Raw genomic sequence first — 21,989 nt, 5'->3', positions numbered from 1 at the left:
GCCTTTCTGGATAACCAAGTATTTTGAGGCCCAAGATTCTTTTTGCTAGGAACCTCTAAGGTCTTTCAAGTTTTTTGATACATCTCATGAGACACTTGCTAGAAGGTGCCTTATGTAATGATGATAACCAGGGCAGAGTAGAAGGGAACAATAAGTTCCTTGTTTTTTTTGGAAGAGATTTGATGATTAATTTTGATATATAGAAGGACTTCTTGACTACACTTGCTACATGGTGATCAAAGGAGAAAGAGCCATCTACCCAGGTCTCTGATGACAGACTCATTGGAAAGTGTGGTATCATTGATGTAGTAGGTGGTATCAATTTGTTGTATTCTGAAGGAGATGATGCTGCATTTCTTAGCATGTAGTTTGAGCTCTTTTTCAGTTCATGATGTGCAAATGCGTGATAGTTCAACTTGAATGGAATTTGTATCACTTTTTGATACGACAACTGCACCACAATTGCAAGCTTAGTCAGCAAAATATTCTTGTTGTAGTGTTGAGATCAGAGAACTAAATGCCAAAAAGGAGGGGCTTAAAAGTGACCCCTAGGGAACTCCACTGGTCACTCTTTCCTTAACTGAGGAGGCATCACTGACCCTGAAAGTGAGCTTTACTGCTCTTGAGTCAGTTTGCAATCCATGTCAGCACAGAAAGATCTATGTTTAAGGTTGTTAGCTTATTTACAATCCCATTCTTTGTTATGGTATCAAATGCTTTTGCTACATCCATATAGGCAGCATGAACAGTGTGACCATTGCCCATGGCCTAGGTAACCTTTTCAAAGTTCACTAGATTGTGGAAGTATGATCTGCCTTTAACAAGTCAGAATTGTTGCAGGTCAGGCCTGAGTAAATTCTTATTGTCATGGTTAATGAGGTCAGTGACAGGGTTTTCCGTGGCTTTGCAGACAAGACTGCTAAGGTCTGTACTTGCTTGTGTCGGAGGTGGGGTCACCCTTATGAAGGGTCATCACCGCCACAGTGTGCTATTGATTGGGAAGATAACTTATTTTTTTGCAAGGTGTTGGTTGAACATTGAACAACATAAGGGTAGGATCATCAAGGGCCTGCTTGACATTATTTATAAGACAATCTAGAATGTTGTTGGGGCCCATTAAAGTGTTGCTGACCTTTGAGAACACTTTAAGGATTTGGTCCTTGGAGAAGGTATGTTATCACATATGACATATGAGTAAGCAGTCATATATTTATGTAAATGAAAACAAACCATATTACCATAATTTTAGTTGCAAACGTTATACATCACTTATTTATTGTATTTTATTTTATTTATTGATTGATTGATTGCCATTTGTTAACTGGGTTAGTCCCATTTTCAGTGGAGACCCGAGGAGAAAAGCTCCAGAATATAAGTAACAATATCACAGAGATGTATTTGCAATTGCATAGTATCAAGTAGTTATACATAGAAAAATAAGAACCAGTATTTACACAGTTGTGTATAAGTTGCAGAATATTCGTACAGAACAGCAATAAAATTCTACATGCAAAAATATATTCAGGTGACAGCAATAGACTCCATGTGCATCAATAATTTACAAGAAACAATGTGTAGATGTACAGTAATAGATGTATTAGGGAGACATAGAAAATAAGATGTTAAGTTGTCATTCTTGCCTTCATTCTTGCTGGATGGGTTCGGAGCCGATCCTCGGCTCAGACTCGGCCTATACTATAACTCGAGAGCTATTTTTACCGGCTCGAGGCAGCCCTATATTCCACAATACCATGCGCTAACTCCCCAGATCTCGTTTGCCGCTTCGCTGCGAGGTTGCCTTTTTTTACCGGCTCAGGTCAGTAAAAGAGATTTTTTTTCAATAGAGCTATTTTTCAGATAGTTTTCCTACCTTGGGTCCCTATCGATAGTTTTATTTATTACAGCCCTTTTGTAGCCCTTCTTCCCTTCCTTTTAGTTAATTTTTATAATCGGGCCTACGGGCTGTAGCTTAGTTTCCCCCACCCCTTAGAGTGTCTGTGTGTGGGTGTTTTAGTCAGTCCCCTTAACTCCTTCCTGGGTATAAGTTGAATGAGTGTGTGGGCTGACTGTGTTTTTCTGTATTTAAGACTATGTCCAAAGACGCTAAGGTCTCGGGATTCAAGAAGTGTGACTCGTGCTGTCAGAAAATGTCTCTGACAGACGGTCACACTTCTTGCGTCTACTGCTTGGAGCCTTTACACCTGCAGGACTCTTGTTCCGTCTGTCACGGATTTAGTTCAAGAGTCCTGCAGGAGCATCGTAATAAGCTCATCTTGAGGGGCTTATTGCAGCCCGATGACTCCCCGTCCAAGTCTGGCTCGGGGAAGTCTTCTAAAACCGGCAAATCCTCGGCTCCAGCTTCTGAGTTGAGGACTGGTGTAACTGAGATGGCTCCGACATCGGTTCCGTTCGGATCCGAAGTGAGCAAGGTCGTGTCCGCTCCGAAACCTGCATCGGAGCCGACTCCAGCGCTCAAGTGCTCTAGATCCCCCTCGCTAGAATCCGTCCGATCAGCTCCGAGATCACCACTCCTATCGGAGCGGAGTCATAGGACTCATTCATCCAGGTCATCCAGGCTTTCCGACCACGATATTGAGAGGGTGGTCAGTAGACTCATAAAATCTCAGGCACTAGCCCAAATGCTCCAAAGCCCGTATCACCAGACTGTGGCTCCCTCGGTACCGCCATCGATTCCTCCCCCGACTCACCTTTCGAGTTCGGAGCCGGAGTTTGTTGGAACCGTAACCTTGCCCACATTGGAGCCGATATTTCCACCTTCGGCTCTGGTGTCGTTGGCTCCGACTTCTTCATTGGTTCTGTCCATGGAGAGGTCCAGCCGCCAGGACTCCATTGTCGGCTCCGAGGGTGCGAGTGGCATCGGACCCTTGTCCAACCCCGCTCTCCCTCTCGGAGCTTCAGCTCTGGTTAGTTTGGCCCCGACATCATTCTCAGAGCCTTCTCTGTCGGTGCCGGGAGCGGTTCGGGTCTCTTCGGAGCCGGGACTGCCTTTGGTGCTTGATAGGGGAGCCTTTGAAGTTATGAGGAGCGTGCTGGACCCAGTGTCCACTCCAAGGTTAAGTTCTGCAGCTCCTCCCTCTACAGTGCCTGTTACGGTCTCTGGCCATCCTCCTGCATCTGACAGCAGAGATCCAAAGCGTAGGGTACCCACTTTGGGTGTCTCCTCCTCTTCCGAGGCCTCCCCTGAAGCTTCAGGGGAACCCCCTAGGAAAAGAAAGGGCAAGAGGAAGCACATAGACTCCCCCGAGTCTGTCACGTCGGACACCGACTTGGATGAGTCGGAGGGTTCCCCGAGATCCCCCTCTGAGGATGTCTCTTTTTCAGACATCCTAGAGATCCTGAAACAGAGGGGAAATTGGTCCACTCTCAAACCGAGGACGAGTCGGTTTACCTTGACGCTTTTGGGTCTCGCCCTTCCACCTCCTGGGTGTCTCCCCCTTTTGACCCACTAATGGAAGTAGTGGCCAGAAAGGCGTGGGCAGCTCCTGACTCAGTGGAACCTACCCCTAGGAGGCCCTCTAAATTTATTTCTGCTCCGGAGGACAAATCCTTTCTGACCAAAGGTGTTTCAGTTGATGCTATGGTGGTAGCAGCAGCCAGTAAGAAGGAATTAGCTGATCCTTCTGTACCTGTTCATCCCGCTAACAAAGAGTCCAGGACCATGGACAGGATGCAGTGGCGGACATTTGCTTCAGCGACCTTTGCTATGTGATCGCTGAACTATTTATGTCATTTCACCCGCCTTCAGAGAGACTTGCTCAAAGAACTGAGTGAAACTGTACAGGATCCTTCTGCTGCGGGGTATCAGGGCAAGATGAACTCCCAGCTGGCTACCCTGAATTCCATTGTCAACTCCTCCATGCGGCTTATCTCCTACGCAGCCGATGGAGCGAGTAGGGCCACAGGCACAGGTGTTGCATTGAGACGTCACGCTTGGATGCGACTCTGTAACTTTGCTGATCCCTTCAAGGCGTCCTTCACCAACACCCCCTTTGATGGTTCAGAATTGTTTGGACCTCAGGTGAAGAATATCCTCACCAGATGCGAGCAAGATGGTAAGACTCTCTCTGCCATGGGAGTCCACTTTTCCACACCTTCTAGACCTTATCCTAAGGGCCAGAAGGGTGGAAAGATGTGGTTCCACAAACCACAGGGAGTCGCGCCTGCCGCACGTGGTGAATTTCCCCCCAGAGGCAGAGGGGGGGAACAATAACAGACGATGCCCCAGGGGTAGAGGGGGTCCACAGAACCAGGGTTCCAGGGAATCTTTCCCTGACCAACCCTTTCAGCATCCCTGAGAAGCTGCCCAACTGTCCGCCTTCGGAGGCAGTCGGGGGAAGATTATCTCTGTACCCGGAAGCCTGGCAATCCCTCTCCCAAGACAAATGGGTACAGTCGATCATATCCAAGGGTTACAAAATTCCCTTCATTTCCCATCCGGTACAACCGCCAAGACCCCTACCAGACGTACCACCCGGACAAAGGGGTCAGGCACAGCTAGAAATAAAAAAGCAGTTAGAAAAAAAGAGTCATCCAGGCAGTCCCAGCAGATCAGCTAGGATCCGGAATTTACTCCAGATTCTTTTTGGTACCAAAAAAGACAGGAGACTGGAGACCCATTTTGGACCTCAGCAGATTGAACAACTCTGTACAAAAGACAAAATTTCGGATGGTAACACTGCAGTCCATTCTACCCTTTTTGGGCAGAGACAACTGGATGTGCTCGTTAGACATCCAGGACACGTACTATCTTATAAAGATACACAGGCGCTCCAGGAGGTTTCTTTGCTTCTGGCTGGGAGCCAGTCATTATCAATTCAGAACCCTGCCCTTTGGTCTCATCACAGCCCCCCAGGTGTTCACCAAATGCTTGGCAGTGGTCATGGCTCACCTGAGACAAAAAGGATTCCAGGTGTTTCCATATTTAAAAGACTGGCTCATTTCCGCTACCACCAAGAAGCATCTTACAATGGCCAGGGATTACACTATTCAACTTTGCAACAATCTAGGTATTTCTATAAATTTTGCAAAATCCTCCTTGTCGCCTTGTCAATGTATAAACTTTACAGGCACCGTGTTAAACACCACAGAAATGTCTGCAACGTTACCACCTCAGAGAGTGACAGACATACGGTGGAATGTTCAGTTCCTGTTTCAGTCCAACAGAGTTCAAGTCAAGTTAGTACTGAAAGCATTAGGCCTCATGGCAGCGGTGATCCTTCTCCTCCCATTAGCCCGCTTCCACATGAGGATCCTTCAGTGGATGTTGTTTTCTCAGTGGTCCTTTCAACAGCTCCCAATGACTCACAACATCTTGATAACCCCATCATGCAAGAATCACCTCTCCTGGTGGATGGTTTCCCCTCAGCTCTTTCAGGGCAGACCCTTTGTTCTTCCTGCCCCAGTTGCCACGGTGACAACGGATGCCTCCCTGATCGGGTGGGGGGGCACTATCAGGGCAGGACGGTCCAGGGCACATGGCAACAATTAGAATGCCACCTGCACATAAATGTCCTGGAGATGAGAGCGGTGCTTTTAACGTTGCAAGCCCTTCAGAACTCTCTTCCCACAGGGACTATAGCAATTCAAACAGACAATATGGCTGTGGTGTGGTATATAAACAAGCAGGGCGGAACAAAGTCCTACCCCCCTATGTCGAGAAGCACTCAGACTTTGGCAATGGGCGATTTCCTCTCAACGGTTTCTGATAGCAACGCACATCCCCGGGAAGTCCAACATCATAGCGGACAGATTGAGCAGAACAATCCTCATGCCTCACGAGTGGTCTCTAAATCAAGCGGTAGCAGACAGAATATTTCAGAAGTGGGGCCAGCCTTGCTGCGATCTTTTCGCAACCCCTCAAAACAGCAAGTGCCTCGACTTCTTCACACTCTTCCCTCTACCAGGCCGTCCCCCCAGAGACGCTCTTGTTCACGATTGGCCCCGGGGTCTTCTATATGCCTTTCCCCCCTTACCGTTGATCCCGCAATTAATTCAGAAAGCAACCGCATTGAGATCCAAAATTATCCTCATTGCTCCGTATTGGCCTCGACAAGTATGGTTTCCATTCCTGCACAGTTATCTACTGGAACAGCCTTGGCATCTGGAACCCCTTCCGGATCTATTGACCCATCTCACGGGCAAGCTGCATCAGTCTCTTCATTCCCTCAACCTCACAGCTTGGTTGCTCCACTTCCAGCCATAGCCAGGCTTCCCCTTATTTCTCTTCCTGTCCGTGATATCATTCTTGCTTCCCATAAGTCCAATACTAGGAAGACTTATGCGAGTAAATGGAAGCGTTTTTCGCTCTGGGCACAAGCTAGGTCCTTAGATCCTTTCCATGCACCAATTCATAAGGTTCTAGACTTTCTGGCGGAGCTTTTTCATTCAGGGTCATCGTCAGCCACTATCAGAGTACAATTAGTGGCCATTGCTAATTTTCATGTGGGGCTCTCAGAAGCAAATATTATGTCCCACAAACTCTGTAAAGCCTTCCTCAAGGGCATCTTCTTGCTTAGACCTCCCGTTAAGGATCCGCCTCCACAATGGGATTTAAATTTGGTTCTAACGTCATTGATTCTGCCTCCCTTTGAACCCGCAGCCTCTTGCTCCCTCAAGCTTCTTTCTTGGAAAACTCTGTTTTTAGTAGCCATAACATCTGCCAGAAGGGTATCGGAACTCCAAGCCTTGTCTGTCCTTCCCCCTTATTTGGCCTTTCATAAAGACAGGGTAACTCTCAGAACAAACCCTTCCTTCCTACCAAAAGTTTCCTCTGAAGCAAATCTAAACCACTCTATTGACTTGCCTGTCTTCTTCCCAGAGTACTCAAATAGGGCGGAACAGAAATTACATTCATTGGATGTTCATCGCCAACTACGGTGTTATCTAGACAGGACAAAACAACTCAGAAAGTCAGATCAGCTCTTTCTCTCTTATGCTGAAGGGAAGAAAGGGCTTCCAGTATCAAAGGTTACTCTTTCCAGATGGTTGACATCCATTATTACCTTTGTCTACGAGTTGAGACACAGGCAACTCCCGTCTAGGCCTAAGGCTCATTCAACTAGGGCACTATCAACATCAACAGCCTTTCAAGCAAGGTTACCATTAGATGCCATATGTGCAGCAGCTACATGGGCTTCTCAACATACCTTTATTGCCCATTACAAAATTGATATAGCCTCCAGAAATAGAGCTGACTGTGGTTCCACCGTACTCAGGAGTCTGTTCCATTGAGCTACCCAGTACCAAGGTGCTAGGGACGCTGTCCCATCCAGCAAGAATGAAGGCAAGAATGACAACTTAACATTAAGAAGTTATGTACCTACCAATAACGTTCCATGTTAGTTGTCTTCTTCTCGCCTTCTTTCTTGCGTCCCTCCCTCCTGCCCCCTAGCCTGGACAGACTTTAAGGTCTCTGAGTCCTTCTATTTCATGTGATACAATACTTTACGTTTTCCCCCTATCTTTAGTGTTACTAGCAGGGAGTCCGTACTTGGAAATGAGGATAATAATAATAAATTTAAACTATGTGTTAGCTGCCAACGAGATCTGGGGAGTTAGCACATGGTATTGTGGGATATAGGCTGCCTCGAGCCGGTAAAAATAGCTCTCGAGCTATAGTATAGGCCGTGTCGGAGCCGAGGATCGGCTCCGAACCCATCCAGCAAGAAAGAAGGCGAGAAGAAGACAACTAACATGGAACGTTATGGTAAGAACATAACTTCTTAATATATGCTTAATGTAAGGAGGTAGAATTAGGAAGAGAGCACTAAGATGTCAGGTAGGAGTTTGACAAGGACAGGACCAGGTCTTTAGTAGGTAGTTTTTTAAGCTTGAGTTTGAATTGGGCTTTATGGGTAATACTTCTTATATTAAAGGGAAGGGCATTCCAGGTATGAACGACAGAGAATTTATAAAGGGATTTTCCTATATATTTAGTGGGTTTGCAGATGTCTAGAAAACGTTTGTCAGATTGATACAAATTTTTGAGATGGAGGGACAGGAACTGTTGTTATAGAGTATAGAGTTTGTAATATGTAGTTGTGGAAGAAGTTGTTTTTGGAATTCAGGCCAAAGTAAAGACTTAAGAGCGAGGCATTAATGTGATTTATATGATAGATTGGAATCAAATCTAGCAGTTTTGTGGTAAATTTGTTCTAATTTGGAGAGGAGAGATGACTGAAGGTTAGTAAGGACTGGAGGTGCATACAGAAGACAGGGTAAGAGGAGAAATGATGATATTGCTCTGCATTTCTGAATCCCAGTCATTGCTTCGGTATGCCTTTCCCTATGTATGGAACTGCTTCTGGCCTTTATCTGAACATCATTAAAATGCATTGTAGGCTTTTGTGTTCTGCAGGTAAAATTTCTGCCATTCATCCAGACTCCATCTGTATTTGTTCTAATATGTCTGTCTTGGAATTACAAACTTCAAATATGGCCGCTGATTGAACAACGCGTTGATTAGATCTCTTTCAATGTGGAAACTGAGAAATTGTTCATGGATTTCGGTAAAATGTGGTTACTGGCTGGTTATGACAATAAGTTGATGTCAGTTAAAAAAGACTTTTAGAAAGTGTAAAAAGGAAAACCGAACAGAAGAAAGCTCAGGCTAGGAAGAACCTTCAAAAAAAAAAAATCAACATACTTCTTGAGAGTGACATCCTCAAACTGATCATTTAACACTTCCTACTGCTGACGTAGCCTAATAGAAGAAAATCATGTCAACGCCAACACTCCAACTTTTCAAGAAAAATATGAAACTGCATCTTAACATTGCATTTAAATGTACCTGCTTTTGAGACTTGGGTTAGCTCACTAAGTAGTCAGTATGGACACATCTTAATTCTACATTGCAACAACATGAAATAACCCTACTCTAGCCTCAACTCTCCCTTTATTACAAAACTCTCAGCTCTGCTGTACATTCCATTATTACAAGTTGATAACTATCTGTCTCCCATTTCATGATTACAGAAGAAAAGTACAGCCGTTTATGTTTTGATGTGCACTTATCTCTTTATTGAGAATGCATGCAGTATTAAGACTCTTCTCTATTACTATTACATTGTATTTTCAGGTCCTTGTCATTTTTGTGTGACTGCTTTAATAGTTATGATTTTTACTTCTCTAAGTTATGTCCATTTTTCCTTTTATGCACTGATATATTTATGGAAATATTTTGTGTAAGTGTGTGTCTTTTGGCCCAAGTTGTGGCTGAAAGGGGTTTTGAATCGGTCTACACACCAAGTTAACAAAGAAAACATATGCTTAAATAAAACCTTGCAGCTGCTCATCAAAGATCAAGTTCCTGTTTCAGCTTTAGTAAAGGCTATATCTTCCAACAATTTCAAGGAAAAAATAAAATGCACACAGAGATTTTTGAAATACGTGGGATACTGGAGGCATATAATGTCAAGTGAAAGAAGGCAGTAAAAATGCAAGTTCTAAGTAACTATTCAGATGAACTGATAACTCTGCTGAAGTCACAGATGAAATGGAGGAAAGACTGGCTGAACTTGAGCTTTCCCAGAAGACAGAGTGGAAAGACAGGATATCAAGAAAACCTGACATTTTGCTACACCAGAGAAACTGGAAGGAGTGGACTTCATTCATTTTATGAAAGTACAAATAAACAACTTGTGTCCTATAGCAAGATTTGTTAATTGTGGGGGCACATCACACATGTGGTCCAAATAAGGCCATCAGAGACCAGTGAAGATGCAGTCATACCAGCAGAAAGAGATACTCCTGATAAAAGTTATGGCAAAAGGGAACGTATTAAACTTTGGGAACACCAGAGGGTAGAAACTGATTATTTACTGTACACCAGGCAAAAGTGAAGCAAGTTTATCCTGGTAGTCCGCAGATGTCAAGGCAGGTGTGAGATTCAAGTTGATATACCCAGCTGCTTTCTAAATATTTTTCCTTGGGGATCAAAGATGCATTTGGAAGTAGAATATGGAGGAAATAACAGTTTAGTCAAGGTAGAGCATTCCAGCAAGCTGAATGGGGAATCTGCTTCTCAAACTTTTGTCATAAAAAAAACAGAGAGAGTGAGCTTGCCAGTAAAACCTTTTCAAGTTTTACAAAGGAGCTGACCAGGAAAATCGGGTGTGCCTTGAACTCGAACCAGAGACTGGTGTTTGAAGATCATGATGGTCAGGAAGACCAGCAGCAAAGTGAGTTTAGTGAATAAGTATGACAACTGAAAAGCATCAGTCACACTAGATGTAGTTTAGACATGAACTGCTATGCTGCAAGAAATAGATGAAAAAAAATGTTTGTAGACTGTGTTACACTGATGGGAGAACTATATAAAGCATAAAGTAGACTTATCTCATTAATACATACAATGACCTAAATAGACTGAAGAAGTAAATGTAAGTAAACCTTTTTTTTATTATTGCTATATAAATTGCATGTTAATTAGTGTATGTAGTTATGTATAGTATGCAGTTAAGAGAGATTTAAGTATGGTCTGGGGGGGGGGCTGTATCAGTGGCTGTTAAATGGCTGGTGGAGATAAGGTATGAAGTTATTCTTTCTTAGTGCCACTGTATGTAGGCTTTACATTGAATAAGATAAAAGCTAGAAAGAAGCAAGTTAGTCATGTCTTTGACTGCATTGGGAAAGAATGTGTATTGACTATATTGTTTATATAGATTTAAAATATAACAACATCATGACTTCTTTTTATAGAGGTAGATGTCTAGATTAATGTTCGTAGTTTATGCTATAGAATTTTTTTTAAGACTAAGGATTAAAAAGGCAAGAGAAAATGTAAATGTGAAAATGGTACTTGCATGTGCAAAGTAACTAGCTGTTTTTCCTAGCACAAGCTTTTGGCTGAAGGCAGACAGCTTGCACAGGTGCACGCAATTAATCATGACAAGTCTGGGCAGTGTATTTTGAGTGACTTTCTGTGGATCTGTGAGGGGTAAAGTGTGAATAACTTTTAAAGGGATATTGGAAAGAACTCCAGTCTAAATAAAAAGTAAGGAATGGAGTTTGAAACTGTGGAAATGAATAGGATCTGGATTGCTCAGGTATAGTGATGCACTGCAAGGTTTAATGCTATTGACGGCTAAGGGAGCAGTTACTAGGAAATACAAACACGTAATGCAAATATTGAATCTTTAAAGAAGATAAATTAAGTGGAAGTTAAGATCTTTAGAAAAGTAAAGGAGCAAAGGTCATAGAAATGCATGTAATTTGTGGGAACAAAATGCTTAGGATGAGTGAGATTTAAGGGAAGGAAAGAACTGAGTAATTTCTGTAATGCTGGAGTGAATTAAATTGTTAGACCATATATGCATACTGTACAATAACACTAATGGAAACTATTGTTATGGCTTGTTTATTACTTAGGTATGGTGATGATGCACTACATGATTCAGGTCTCATTGCTCCAAAGCAAACTAGGAATCCAAATTAGCATCCTCAACTAAGGGCAACCATAAGGTGTTCTTTAGTTACATCCATAGCATAGCCTAAAAGGTAAGATCATATTTGTGCAGAAATGGTAGTTAATGATATCACATACACTGAGCCTGTGGACATGGCAAACCTGCTGTCAGACAGGTTCTTTGAAAATTTCACTCCCCTGTCCCCACCACACATACCCCATGACATCCCTTCCACCTGTCCCCCACCTGGTATCTCTAGAGAGCAGGTCATAAATGCCCTCTCTAAGGCCAGCAACGCACCATCTATGGGACCTGATAACATCCCAGGCTGTGTCCTACATGGGCTCCATCAAGAATTAGCAACACCATTGGGTACTCTTTTCAGTCATAGTTTAAGCACCGACTTCATCCCAGCTGAATGGAAAACAGCCACAGGTATCCCCTTGCACAAGGGTGGTGCTTCCACTGACCCTGGGAACTATAGACCTGTTAGCCTGACTAGCCTTATCTGCAAGGCCATGGAGCAAATCATCATGGACCTTATCAACAAAGATATAGGTAATCTGCAAATACTTGACCCTACTCAGTTTGGATTTGTCAAAAAGAGATCATGCCTGTTAAACCTTGTGGACTTCTTTGAGACAGTCACCAGAGCCCTGAATGAGGGGAAAACTGTGTATACAGCCTACCTGGACTTGGCCAAGGCTTTTGACACTATCCCCCACTCAGGCATTCTTGACAAGCTCACCCAGCTAGGGATCGACTCTTATATCATTAGGTTGGTCACTAACTGTCTTACCGATAGAACGCATACAGTCAAAATAGGGGAATCCACCTCCAACAGTAGACACCTAACAGTGGTGTTCCACAGGGATCAGTACTGGGACCTCTTCTGTTCGGAATCTATTTCACCGAAGTACAAGCAAAATCTAAAGGTCTGTGGCTGACAGAGTTTGCTGATGACTGCAAACTGGGAGCAATCATAGAATCCCCAGATGATGTCAACATCCTACAAGAGGGTCTTGCACAAACAAATGATTAGTGCCAAAGTCACGGCCTTAAACTCCGTGTAAAAGAATGTGTTATCATCCCTTTCAGGAAGAGCGATGTTCCTGCTACCTCTCACATCAGAAGAAACACCTTAAGCACGTGCTCATAGGTTTGTACTAGGCTATTGGCCCTAGGGCCTATACAAGCCTAGCCATAACAATTCCCTGACTATTTCTTCCCACAGTATTTACTTCTGTGGACCCCTGTCTAGCAGGGCGACTGACGTGATCCCCGGGGTGAATTTCCTATCTTCCATCCAATCATCAAGGTTCCTTTTGAAGAGGGCCAAAGAGGCGCTCTGCTTGACATGTATGGGCAGTCTCTTCCAGAGTCTGGGTAGTCTCTGGGTCAGAAACCTATCCCTCCAGCATGTTTTGTTCATTGTGATGACAAGGTTTAGATCCCTGGAGCATGTGTCTCTGAGGGATTGGGATTTCATTAATTGTAGCATGTCCAGCAGCTCTGGGTTTGACATGGCCTTGTATGTTAAGCAGAGATTGCCTCTGAGTAGACGATATGTGACAGAGTATAGGTGGAGTTTTTTTTAGATGGTCAGCAAAGGGCATCTGCTTTAGGCCTGTGATTCTTTTAGTGAGGTATTTCTGCGGCCTTTCCAGTTGTTGTAGATGTCTTGAGAGGTACATACCAAAGGGGGCGTTGTATTTTATAATGGGTCTAATGAGGGATGAGTACAGTGGGACAATGACCTTCTTTTTTCTGGATGAAAAGCCCTTAGTGATGAGGTGTGCCACATAGAAGGATTTCCTGACTGTTGTGGCGATGTGGTTATCGAAGGTAAGACCACTGTCCACCTGTGTCTCCAAGTCTCTTATCACACTTTCGGTGTTTAGTGTACTGCCACCTATGTGGTAATTCATGGGTACATGTTTTTTCCAAAGAGGATAACTATACATTTCTTGGCATTGAGCTTGAGCCCATGGCTCTGGCACCAAGCATATGTTTCTGTAAGGCCCTTTTGTAGAATATACACATCATTTGGGGATTCAGTAATGGCTCCCAGTTTGCAGTCATCTGCGAACTTTGTTAGCCAGAGTCTCTTAGTGTTGGCCTGTACTTCAGAGAAGTAGATGTCAAACAGTAGCGGTCCCAGGACTTGAACCCTGAGGTACTCCACTTGTCACTTTTCTGGAGCTGGATTTGGAATTGGCTACTTTTACAGTGTGGGTTCTGTCATTAAGCCAGTTGGCAACCCATCGAGTGACATAGGGATTAATGCCCAGTAAGTTTATCTATGATTCCAGAGTGGAGGATGGTGTCAAAGGCCTTGGTGAGGTCCAGATAGGCTGTGTGGACCACCTTACCCTTGTCCACGGCTCTGGAGACTGATTCGAAGAAGTCAGTCAGATTCAGGATACAAGATCGGCCCATCACGAAGCCAAAAATTGTGTGGGGGTCAAGTGTTTGAAGGTTGCCAATGTCTTTGTTTATAAGTTCCATGATAATATGTTCCATGGCCTTGCAGATTAAGCTCTTCAGACTGATGGGTTGGTAGTTCCCTGGATCCAAGGCATATCCCTCCTTGTGGAGTGGGATAACTGTAGCTGTGCACCACTCAGTGGGCACAAAGCCTGAGTTGAGGCAATGGTGAGAGACCTGTGCACACAGTTTGACAGCAACTTACCTTTGATCACCATGTCTCCACAGTGGTAAGAAGGGCATTCTGTATTGCTCATCTCATAAGTAAGGGCATTGCCTCCAGAAAAAACGAAGTTATAACCTCCCTGTACTCTTCCCTCATCAGTCTAATAATGGAGTATAAACTCCCCTTTTGATATGTATCTTTCCAGGCACCTGCAGCAACTGGGGAGACCACAAAAGTTCCTCACAAGGAAGATTCAAGGTATTCAGCATCTGTCCTTTGTGGATTGGCTGAAATCACTGTCACTTTACACCGTTTCATACAGACTACTCGGAGATAATCTCTATCATGAGTATAAGGCAAGCTCTGGCTCTACTTTATTGGAAATGCTGCATATCCAATGGTTCACGGGTTACTTGCTCTAAAGACTTTAACCTGGTATGTGACATTAATAGAACCTGCTGCAGGGACAGATTTGTCTCCCAGAGATTATTGCACCTGTAGTACAGACTTCTAATTCATGTCAAGCAGAGTGCCTCTTTGGCCTTCTTCAAACCTAATCTGGACAATTGAATTGGCAACCGCAAATTCAGCCCAGGGGATTCCACCTGTGTCTTTCTTGGACAGGGGCAATAGGTGCTGATTGTGGAAACAAGGGCAGAACTTGGCTAGGCTTATAAGGGCCCTAGGGCCATTAGCCAAGTAATTTTGTATGATCCTATGAACTAATGTTGCAGACATAAAATGTGACAATTTACTAAAGATGTTTAATAAAAGTCTTGCAGTTGCACCCTGACCACTCATTTAAAATCTGATGTGCAAATCAAACATGCCTTTACAAATGCATACCAGAATCTCTTTTTAATGTACTTCTGGCTTCATGTCCTCATTAATAAGGACCAGATCTGTTCTTTTGTTTTTTCTACTGCTAGCAAAACATTAAGGTTTGCTCGCCATTGCTCGAGATCTCTCTGTACTATTCTCTAGATCTCTTGTTGGCATGAACTGTCTGACTGTGCATTGAAGGCTATGTGCTTCATGGAATAGTTTCTATCTTTCTGATGCTTGTTGTCTGGTGTCATTCATCTAGGAAACTTGTGTGCAACACTGGAGACCCTTTCTTGCTAGGTCACCAGTTGGATTATTCCTCCTTTCCTATCACAATTTGGCACTTTGGCTTTGCAGCTTCCATAATAGGCAGTGATGATGGTGGGAGCTGGAGTTAGAGCTAACACATTCTGTAGCATCACTCCTTGAGTTTGCATGTGCCCAGTCATTAACATGTGAAAGTTCCTGCTTGATGCCTTAAAGCAAGTTTAGAAAGTGTTCTTGTGGGTGTCAAATTATCATTTGTGTACCAGTTATGCTCTGTAGCCTTCCCTCCACTGTGTCTGGAAGGACCACGACATAGAGTGCTACCTTATGCTACCTCTTTATCCTAGCCACCCTTAAAATGCCAAAGGTAAATGCTCCAGGCCTGCCTCACTACTATGAGGATTAAGACTGTTGAAAACCTTCACAGATCAGCCCTAGGCATCAGGTGGAGCATTGTCAGATATGCTGGAAATTGAAGGGCAAACCCAGCTTAGCTCTTCTGGAGGGTAGTACATTTGTTAAAATAACCTTCAGTCTTTGCAGGTGGTGAAATGGCCTTTTTCAGTCTTTACCAGTCTTGCACATCATCAGGTAATGAGGGTACCTGGGGAGGCATGTAGCTCCCACCTTGGCTCTGCATTCTGAATTATAGATGCCACCCATCCCCTCCGTCAGTCTTTTTGTTCTGACTGCTAACAAGTCTGATCTCATGGAGTGGTAAATATAATTACTTATCCCCAGACTGAAGGTTACTAACAGCTTAGTACCACCTCCCAAGATTGACAGCACTCTGGGACTAGCGTAGTCTGCTGCCCAGGTTGGGGGTGTCCATCAGGTCGCTCCAGCCATGCCAGAACTTCTGTTTAAAGCCTCAATGTCAAGCAGATGTTTGATTTCTGGTGAGAATTTGAAAAACATGTGGAAGCACACAGTTTAGGAATTTGGATGAGAACAGCTCCAGGCCAAGAGCAGGCCTCTCTCACGTGCACATATCTTTTGGTAGATGCACTCCTGATCATTATATCCTTGTCAGTTGACTTCCATCTTTTTATTTTTAACATAATTATTGAATTATCATTTAAGACATAATCAAACATACATTTATATAAATAAACCATATTAATATATGCCGAGTTGCAAACATTATACATCACATATATACTTTTGTATATTTATCAATCATTACTTACATTGATCAATTCATGCCTTCCCTTAAACCTCACTTCTCCTCTAGAACATTATCCTGCATGTATTATTCCCACAATTTCCATATTTATTTCTATGTAATTTTCTCCTACACTTTTTTAAAGATCCCACTTCTAGCTCTTTTACCTCTGTTAAATTATTCAGCTCTTCCAAGTACAGTTGGTTTAGAATTTAATTTCCATTTTTTAGTAATTTCTTTTTTGGCAGCCACCAGAATTAAACTTAACAAAGCCTTACTATGTGTTGTGTATGTTCAGATTTTGTATCCAAGCTCAAAACAATTGTTTGCTTATTTACACCATTTATTCGCCTTGTATTTCTAGCAGAATACTCTATAGGGAATTTTAGAACTCTGCCAACTCGTTTCACTCCAAGAACATATGTTCCCATTTACCTCTTTCTTCCCCATAACACTTCCAACTTTTGCCATATACCTGAGGAAAAATTGGGGTGTACAAACACTTTAAAGTGAAAATCCTAAATCTTTTATATTTTGTTGCATGTTTGGGAGCTACTCAACTGACTTCCATATTGTGTTTATTTCATCCTCATCCCTGCATGATTTTATGTCTGGGGAGAGAATTCAGATACATTAAAGTGTTTGAGGACCCAGATGCCCTTGTTTCTTGAGATGGGTAATTAATCCTCCACAATCTTAACTTCTCAGAGGATAACCCCACATTTGGAGGGTGACCTCGAAACTGAGGAGGTCCTCTATGGACTAGCCCCTATTCCACCCAACCTAAACCACCTGGATGCTTTTTTTTCTGGGGATAAAATGTGGAGGGCAGAAACAGTGGAATTTTGTGGGGAGGGGGGAGGCAATCAGACTGTAGTGTAATGATGGGGCAGTATTCATAATCTCAGCCTATGCCCCACAGCAGGGTTGTGATAGTGAGGAAAAGAGTGCATTCAGACAGCAGTTGCAGGACCTACTAGATAAAGCAAAACAACATGAATTGGTGTTGATAATGGGTTATTTGAATGCACATATCGGGACAGACAGAACAGGGTATGAAGACTGCGTGAGTCCACATGGGTGGAGCAACAGGAATAAAGAAGGTGAAGTCATTCTAGACTTCTGTCTGGCAAATAGCTTGATAGTAGCCAACACATGGTTCAGAAAGAGAGACAATCACAAGATCACATACAAGAGTAGCCAATATGCAACTCAGGCAGATTTCTTCCTAGTAAGGAAAAGGCACTGGGTTAGAATCCATGATTGCAAAGTCATCCCCAGTGAAACAGTTGGCCCACAGCATAAACCACTAGTTGCCACAATCAGTTGCAAGCAGTGGACAGAGAAGGTTCTAAGGTCAACAGAGGCCAGGCTGAAGACCTGGAAGTTGACCGGAGAGAAAGTACAGCAGTTCAAGGAATTACTCAGGGCTGTAGCACCCCAAGAAGAGGAGAAAATAGGTGGAGTTGAAGAGTGGCAGCACCTAAAAACAGCATGTGTTAGGACTACAAAAAAGACATATGGCCAAGCCAAGTATGGAAATAATATATGTAAGGAATGCTGGTGGTGGAATGCAGAAGTCCAGGAAGTCATCAAAAGAAAGGAGGAGTGCATGAAGTGGGAGATAGAAAAGACTGACCAGGCTAGGAAGGGCTACTGGTTGGCTAACAAAGAAGCTGCAGTAGCAAAGAATAGGGCATCAGAGGCACTCTACCAACTTCTGGAAAGTGACTCAGTAAGGGGCACATATCAGATTGCAAGATAAAGAAAGATAAAAGATAAAGAAGATAGTCAGCCACCCTTCATAAGAGATGCCAGCAACAACCTGCTCACCAGTCCACAGGACATCAAAGGCAGATGGAAGGAGTATTTCCAGCAGCTTCTGAATGAAGGAAACCCCACAGAAGCTGTACTGCCCCAGAAACAGCATATGATGAGAGAAGAAGAGGAGCCCACCTTAGAAGAAGTAAGAACAGCACAAAGGAAGATGAAGTCAGGGAAAGCAGCAGGCTCAAATGCGGTCACAACAGATATGATAAAGAAGCTGGGTGAAATAGGGGAGAAATGGCTCCTGATGGTACTAATAGCAGTGCGGAGAGAAAGGCGTATCCCAGATGACTGGAGAGTAAGCATACTCATGCCTGTGTACAAGAACAAAGGGGACATCCACAACTGTGGGCGTACAGAGGCATCAAACTCCTACCACATTGCATGAAAGTTCTGGAGAGGGTGATTGATAAACAGATACGCAGAGTAGTAGATGATTAGTTCGGATTCAGATCAGGATACAGCACAATTGACCCAATGTTTGCATTGAGACAAATACTTGAGAAGAAGCTAGAGATGAGGAGAGAGTCCAACTGGGCATTCCTAGACTTGGAGAAAGCATATGACAAGGTCCCAAGAAAGTTGATCTGGGCAGTACTGCGGTGGTTTGAAGTCCCAGAAACATTGCTAGAATTAATGCAGGCTGTGTACAAGGGCCCAGTGACTCGCGCGAACAGTGTTCGTCCTCAAAGACTGTTCCCAGTGGGAGTGGGTGTACACCAGGGTTCAGCTCTGAGCCCACTGCTGTTCATACTGGTGATGGACTACATTAGCAAACAGATTGGAGGGGACAGATCAACAAAGTTGCTGTATGCACACGATGTTGCAGTACAGGCAGATTCTGAGCTAGAACTTCAGCAAAGGATAGGAGAATGGAAAGCAAATTTGAAGGCACATGGGATGAAACTAAGCACAGATAAGACATTGGTAATGGGAGCAAATTGGGGAAATCAGAAGAAGCTGAGAGTAGAGGTAGAAGGGAAGATAGTGGAACAGTTAAACAGCTTCAAGTATCTGGGAGGGGTGGTTGAGGAGAAGGGTAGTCTGAATGAAGAGGTCAAGGCTAGAATCAGAGGGGCTGCAACAAATTGGCATAGAGTATCAGGTGTAGTCTATGACAGAAGAATGCCAAAGAAGCTGAAAAGTAAGGTGTACAAGACAGTGCTGCAACTATTACTACTGTATGGTACAGAAACCTGGGCAGTAAAGGCAGAACAGTTGAAGAAGCTAGAGGTGATGGAAATGAAGTGCATGAGAAAGGTGTTATGATGCATACTGTGGGACAGATGAAGAAATGAGGACATAAGAGCAGAAGCCAGAGTAGCCCCTGTTGCAGAAAAGATCAAAGTGAACAGATTGCGGTGGTTTGGGCACATGTGTAGAAAAGCAGAAGACAATCTAGTGAGGAAGATTTGGGACAGACAGGAAGAAGGTAAGAGGAAGGGAGAACATCCAGCAAAGAGGTGGATGGATTGTGTGAAAGAAGATCTGCGGCAGTCAGGCATGAGTGTTGAAGAAGGCAGGAGTGTGGCACTGAATCGAGAGAGTTGGTGACAGTTAACCTGATACCCTGACCCCATGTAGAAAAAATGAGAAAAAGTGGGCTGATGATGATGATAGGGGAGGGAAGGAAGATGATCCCTGAGTCATCCACTTTTTGGAGCCAGTTATTAAGGTTCTGCATTCCCCAAGAATGTAGGCCCACTTTACAAACTTTCAGCTGAAAAGATTGCATCCCTGATCAGGCATCCTGGGCTGATTCCTGGGTGATCTCTCCAGATCATCTTAGCATCCAGTGATCACAGCATTTTTCCATGAGCTACCAAACAGAGTCTCTGGTCAGTATGGCAGCTGTATGTATTCCTCTGGCACACAAGGGCTTAGAACCTTCATCTGTTTGTCTTATCAGTCCAAATTCCAGTCATCCTTAGTGGACCAGGTTCTAGAAAACCTTTCCTCCTTCTGTGAGCCTAGGCTTAAGGACAAGGTGATCATAAAGATTTTTTTCTTTAACATTCAGACTGGATTTCCATGAAGCCTGATGCAAGCTTGATAAAGCTGATACTTTATCGGACTGCTAAGATGGCTGTATACTTAGCAACAACTTAGTTTTAGCTCCCAGTGTGATACAAGAAACTGCGAAATAGCCATGATAATTTCAGCACGAATAAAATTCAGTTACTGGCTAATAAGCACACTGTCTGGCTGTCAGCAAAGCAGAAATTTAGGGAACCTGAAAGAAAAGCAACAAGAAAAGGTGAAGAAAAAACACTGTTTGTGAAGAATCCTGCAACTGGTCAGAAAAAAGCAGTTCAAGCTTCAGCTTTGGTAAAAGAGATGGCCTCTAATAATTTAGATGAAACAATAAAGTCAGATGCACTCAGAGGTGATTAAAATAAATGAAACTGAAGGAATATAGAAACTCAAATAAAAGGCTGGAAAAAATAGAATAAGCTTTTAACTAGCTATTCAGATGAGCTGATATAAAAGAAGAGGTTGAAATGAAACAAAAAAGGCTGACTGAGTATGAGACTTCTTAAGAAGAGCAGTTTAAAAAAATTGTAGGCTTAAAAGAAAGTGTAAGAAGAGAAACTGTGATATTTTCTGCTGTACCAGAGAAACTGGAAGGAACAGACTGCAGTAATTTTATGAAAGCACAAATAAGCAACCGGCATGATATTCCACAGCAGGATTTGTTAACTGAAAGGACACATCAGGTGTATGCTTCAAACCTCTGTTAGTAAAGATGCAATCCTACCAGCAGAAAGAGTTGGGCCTGACAAAACTGTGGCAGCAGGGAAAATATTAAAAATTGAAGACAAAATAGTGTTTATGGAAAATGATTATTCACTATTCACCAGGCAGAAGTAAATCAAATTTATCCCAGCAATCGGGGAGTGTTGCGATGCACGTGTAAGATTCCAGCTGTTGTATCCAGCTGCTTTAATAATTTTTTTTTTCCTGGAGTATCAAAGACATTTTTGGGTGCAAAACGGGCTAAGTAGGAAATAGTTATCCAACAAAAAGTGACCCAGAAAACAGAAGGGGACTCTGCTTCTCATACTTTTCAATAAAGCTCATAGAAAAATGTTGCCAGTGAAACCTTTTCCAGTGTTCCAAAGTAAAATGCTTGGGAGGTAGAAAAAGCACAAAAGTTGACTAGAAGAATCAGGAATACCTTGGACTTGAACCAGTGTCTGGTGTTTGAGATGGAGGTGAACAGGAAGAAGACCCACAACAGTGAATTAGTGAACGAATTGTAGACTATAAAGCATCAGTCACATTTGTGAATTATGGCTTTGCAAGAAAAGTGGCTGAAAAAGACTGGGCTTTTGGTTACTTTGTTAAACTTGTGGGTGGACATTAAAGCATATACTCCACTTTGTGTCATTAATGTTTAGAAGAACACTAAAAGGGAAAAAAGCAAATGTAACTAAAACAATGTTTGTTCTTATTAGTATTTATATAAAACATTTCATGATATAAACTGCATGCTGTATATCGTAAAGCAGTTTTCTGTAGTATGTAGTCAGGGGTATTTTAAATGTGTGTGGAGTTTAGTGACTGTTGTATATGTTAAATATATTAAAGTAAACAAAGTATTTTATTAATTGTAAGAAAGTCCTTGCAATATAACAAGAGACAGAAGCAAGTTTAATGTTAATGCACTGTGGTCTTTGGGGGGCTGTAAAAGTGTACTGATTGTATCATGTAGAATTAAGGCATATTTTCTGTTATTTTTACAATGGTGAATGTCTAAATTAATGCTGTTGGCTTAATCTGTAAACAAGTGTTTTTTTAATCTAGTAGGCTTAAAAAATAAGAC

General features: G+C 43.0%; 1 protein-coding gene across 4 annotated transcripts in view; it reads left to right on the top strand.

The window, feature by feature from the left end:
• The window catches only part of DIMT1 (DIM1 rRNA methyltransferase and ribosome maturation factor), a 624,336-nt gene that overhangs the window by 266,871 nt on the left and 335,476 nt on the right, over positions 1-21,989 (top strand). The window lies entirely within an intron of this gene.

The sequence above is a fragment of the Protopterus annectens genome, chromosome 2.part2, assembly GCF_019279795.1.
Source record: "Protopterus annectens isolate FY-2018-M chromosome 2.part2, PAN1.0, whole genome shotgun sequence".
In the NCBI taxonomy this organism is placed as follows: Eukaryota; Metazoa; Chordata; order Ceratodontiformes; family Protopteridae; genus Protopterus; species Protopterus annectens.
The sequence above is the reverse complement of the archived record's forward strand: the minus strand, read 5'-3'. Positions and strand labels throughout refer to the sequence as shown.